Source organism: Helianthus annuus, chromosome 17 (assembly GCF_002127325.2).
Source record: "Helianthus annuus cultivar XRQ/B chromosome 17, HanXRQr2.0-SUNRISE, whole genome shotgun sequence".
In the NCBI taxonomy this organism is placed as follows: Eukaryota; Viridiplantae; Streptophyta; class Magnoliopsida; order Asterales; family Asteraceae; genus Helianthus; species Helianthus annuus.
This window is the reverse complement of record NC_035449.2, coordinates 145,994,593-145,999,809: the sequence shown is the minus strand read 5'-3', so window position 1 is coordinate 145,999,809 and position 5,217 is coordinate 145,994,593. Positions and strand designations below refer to the sequence as shown.

The window sequence follows — 5,217 nt, the reverse complement described above, 5'->3', positions numbered from 1 at the left end:
AATTTAGTTATATCAACTTTTTTAGAATCTGCATTATGAGTCTCTTAAATACATTTGTGTCTTTCAAGTTATGGTACAACAGCTTAATTAAGTTTATAAAGGATAAAATGGTATTTTTACTTGGGCAAAACATTTATGAAGTTAACATATCATTTATTTAATTATGGTTATTGATTATGGTCATAATTCACTTTAAAAGACCTTGGCCTCATCATCTGCTACTAACCGACCTCTTTACAACTATGGATGGCAATGGGTCGGGTTCGGGTCGGGTATTGGTAATCCCATACCCATACCCGATTGTAAAATCGTGTCCCATACCCGACCCACTACCCATCGGGCATGTGTCGGGTAATTACCCGTCGGGTACCGGGTATACCCGCGGGTATCGGGTATACCCATTAGTTTGTTAAAACATATTCGTTGGGATTTCCAAATACATTTTTTACTATTATAATTTTAATATAATTTTATTTATCCAACAAGTATTATAAATTAAAATAAACATTACATACATATAAATTTTATCATAAATTAATAATAACTTCATAATATATATACATTTATATGTATATACTTCACAACATACAAAATATAAATACTATCATCAAATACATATGCTAAAAGAAAATTTATTTTTTCACATTATTAACATACTAAAATAAATCACTAATAAATAAGGGTTAATGAAAAATAAAAATATAAATTAAAAACTTCTTGTATATGATCGGGTATATAGTTCGGGTAAACGGATATGTGATTTCGGGTAATCGGGTCGGTATCATCTAATCTCATACCCGACCCATACCCGCGAAAATTTTTAAAACTAATCCCATGCTCGGCCCAATACCCGTCGGGTATCGGGTATACTCGTCCCATTTGTGTTGGGTTTCAGGTATTTTTGCCATCTCTATTTACAACTTCATTTTCGTCTTCCTTTAGTAATATAAAATTTAATTTAATTTTATTTCATCTTTGCCCCTATTCACAATTGAGAGTTGAAGATAGAAAGCCAACTATTAAATGAGAATTCAATGGTGGGAGTGATGACGCAAATTAAAACTGACCCTTCGTTCAATTATATGTTCAAGCTATTAAACGATTGTTAGGCCATGGGGTATGGGGCTTGGGTTAGAGCGTGGGTTGGAGGAGAACGCCCAAGCCACCACCCCGGGTGGGCTTGGATTGGGGCGTGGCCCTTGGGGCTTGGGTTTCAAGCCGGGCGTGGGGCGGGGGAGCAAGCTGACATGGCGGGCTGTGAATGGTTATATATATATATATATATATATATATATATATATATATATATATATATATATATATATATATATATATATATATATATATATATATATATAGGGTAATGCTAGACAAAAAACCCTAAAATTCTTAGAAAACTCTGGAAACCCAAATCTCCCCCATTTTTACCCAACCTCCCGACATTTTTTTTTTTGAAAAAAATTACACATGTAATATACATGTTTTAGAGTGTTTTGGGCCAAAAAAACAAAAAAGCGCCGAAGGGATTTTTTTAAAAAAAATAAACAAAATTCAGTGCCTAACATGTGTTAGACAAAAATGCTGAAAGTTGCTGAAATTTTTTTTTTTTAAATTATCCCTTCGGCGCTTTTTTGATTTTTTTGGCCCAAAACTCTTAAAAACATGTATATTACATGTGTTATTTTTTTCAAAAAAAAATGTCGGGAGGTTGGGTTTTCTAGGGTTTTTTATATAGATAGAGTTTTCTATCTAGCCCTACCCTATATATATATATATATATATATATATATATTAAAAAAAAAGCTGAACCCAAGCCCCACCATACCCCCTTCAAAGTGGGTTGATGACTTGAGTTTTGAATTTCCACGTGTCAACCAATGCCCCAACCCAAGCCCCACTATACCCCATGGTCTTATACAACCGTTCAAATGGTTCCCGCAAGCCACAACAAATTCTTATAAGCCTCCGGCGCGCACAAATCCACCGTCTCTGTCGCCGCCCCTATCACCACCGTGCACGGTGCAATCAGCATCACCACCGCCTCTGTCCGCCGTCGTCTACCTATGCCGCATCTGTTTTTCGCCACAGCCATAACCGCCATCTCATCGGTGCAACCATGATTTCGTCACCATTGCGTATTGCCACCGTCACTGGCCCACCTCGCAGGTAATGATTCCGATTTATCCCTGTTTCAAACTGAATATGAAAAATCAATTATGTATGTATATGTACTGTGTAAGTGAAAGTTTTTAGCTTTTTTAATCCTACAGAACTGCCAGACGATGAAGATGATAGTGATGTGGAGCTGCTAAATCTTAATGACAAAGTGGTCGTTTGAAATTGTCGATTGATTTTTTGTGTGTGTTGTCTTAGGTAGTATGTTGCATAATCTGGAGTATTAAGACGATTAGTCTTAGCTGTGAACATATTTAAGCAGAAATCATATACTTGTTTTGTGCAATCGACTTTAGTGTCTAGCAGGTACACTATTATTATTTTATTTTATTTTATTTTTCATTAATTTGGAAAAAATAAGAACAAGGAAATGGTCCTTTACTTAGAACCAAAGTGATCTTATTTTAATGAAACAAGACTGGTTTCTTTTATTGAAAATGCAGGTTCCTATGCAAATAGTGTTTTTAGACAACAATTTGGAGTCTAATTTGATTAAACAACAATTTGGAGTCTAATTTGATTCACTCCAACAGTGCTTGTAGTTCTTAAATATGGGATTAAAAGATAAAAAGGATATCTTTTCATTTATCATGATTAATTTTCATTTAGTTTCCATTGTGTCATGTTCAAACGATACAATAACTTAAGCTTTTCCACAAAAAGATGGTGACACAATCCTTTCATCTCGCGGATATTCCTTAAATCGTTATTTAAATAAAACATACATGTTTATTATTAAGAACATTTTTACTTTTATACAGTAATGATGAATTCATTCTTGTGTTTCTTTGAATGTTCATACTTCATACCAACCCAATTAGTTCAGCTAAAGAAACTGAAAGACATTTTCGATGTGATTCATCAATACCCATCATGGTAACAATTATTTTCTTTAAGAAATTCTTTATGGTGTTTAATTTGAATCAGCTATCACACAAAAATTGATTTGTTCAGTGTATTTTAAGAAATTTATCTTCGAACAAATGATTCATAACTTTCCAATATCGTCAAGGCAAATTGAAAAGTAAGCGGGTGAAAAGGGCTGAAAATCAGTCAAAGATTAATGCAAAAAACAATTAAACCATTTTATTCCCGGCGTTTATTATTTTGGTTGAAAATACAATTTTTAAAAACAAGACATGTTTCTGGCTGACCCATGGTGGCCCAGTTTGAACCGCATCAACAAATACTCAATTTGACACGAAAATGTTATTACTCAACCCATTTGGCAAATCTGCTTACATTGTGTTTACCGTTGATCCGTTTCTTTCTTTGAAACTAAGGACCATGAGCTATTTTGGTGTAGTGGACAATGTTTGTACTTCAGAAGCAACTTTTGTTATTACGCAACCCATTTGTTCTAAGTACTTTTATTGTAATATTTATAAATAATAAGTTTATTCATTCGTAAGTGCACTTAGGAAATAGGCTTCCAACTTTTTTTGGAAACCAACACTTCTAGACGTAGCCTTCTAAATTAAAGGAGAATGCGCCCTTTTTTATTACAATTTTCGCTTCTTACGTTTATGTGTTGTGTAAATTAAAGACCTTTCTAAATGTTTTGTTGTGCCAAAATGTATATAGAACATGACAGGATATCATTTAAACTTAACCCCCGCCGTGACGTGTGGGTTCTTTTATATACACACACAACTTATATATGTTTTTTGATCGTTTTATGTTTTAAATTGTGTTCTTGCCCACATGAAAGGTATACCGTCTGCACTTAGTGTTAGTAATGAAAACCCGTACTACTTTTTGATGCATATATACGTAAACATAGTATACCATTTTAATAGTTTTCTTTTCGTTATTTCACTGCAGTCAGTTGGCTGGTGATGGGATTGGGGATGACGGTGGCATGCGTTAGCTAAAGTTTGGTCTATGTGTTATCCAATAAGATAGGAAGGCGTGCGAGAGTTTATGCGTTTTTCCTTTTTATGTTTCATGTTTTTTTTTCTTGGAAGACATCTTTTTTCACTTCTTTTTGGCCGGCAAGTTTTGCCAAGGAAACAACTTATGGTCCATGGTTTAATAAAGTTTAAGCACGCCCCTTTGTAGGCGTATTGTCTTACATGTTATGCACCGGCCGTGTCAGACGTCTTACTACGAACAAACAATAGCCATTATGCATGCCGTGTATCACACAGGCTTTCTCCCTAGTACTAAAAAAAATTACAAGGCCACAAGTAGTTGCATGCAATAAATATGCCGGGACTTATTTCTAAAACGTCAAAATGTAGCATAGATTGCTATTACTCGTTGACACAACTATTATATACACAATATTGCTAAAAAAATGTGGCCACCACCTACATATATTTAATGTTGTTTACTCATATAATATATATAATATAATAACCAGTTAACTTTTATTAATGGTTAATAATATAATAACCAGTTAATAATATAATTTACTTTTAATTTTTTTAACGGCCAACGAATCCTTTAAATGAGCTACTGGAAAAATTCACCGTATCGTGATACACTTGTCTTCGAACCGGAGAAAACCCTCACCTAGGGCCGCAGCCCGTACTCGCCCGAAGGCACGACAATGCGGTGAGGTAAAAGCCGCTCAGTTTAAGGATTGAACTAGCGATCGCCGCCTACTCGCCTAATCTCCCATCATCACCAGGTGCCGCAGAAAATAATGGAGAGAGCATGAATCAAACTTGGGACCCTTAAAACAGCAAGTCTCTTAAAATAATGGTGGGTGTTGTAAATGATACATTGGGAGAAAAGAAGATAAAAACTATATAAGGGTGTGTTTTTTTTTCTCATTCTTTCAAGGAATGGAAAGAATATATTATTATTATTATTGTTATTATTATTATTATTATTATTATTATTATTATTATTATTATTATTATTATATTTTTTTCGTTTTTAATACAATTGTGTTTTGTTACTTGTCTTTTTTTGTCTATCAAATTATACAAGGTAATGATTCCTTTTATTCACATATGAGTAACCAAGGATCACAATGGAATGGAATGATTCATTTCATTCCGTTGTCCATTCCGTTGTCCATTCCATTACCTC

The 5,217-nt window shown here is 34.0% G+C and overlaps 1 long non-coding RNA gene across 1 annotated transcript; it reads left to right on the top strand.

Annotated features, from left to right (window-relative positions):
* Window positions 1-1,919: 1,919 nt before the first annotated feature.
* Window positions 1,920-2,333, top strand: LOC110905029. The gene is made up of 2 exons (XR_002572871.2): window positions 1,920-2,166; window positions 2,271-2,333. It is a non-coding gene; the product is annotated as an uncharacterized LOC110905029 (long non-coding RNA).
* Window positions 2,334-5,217: the final 2,884 nt, after the last annotated feature.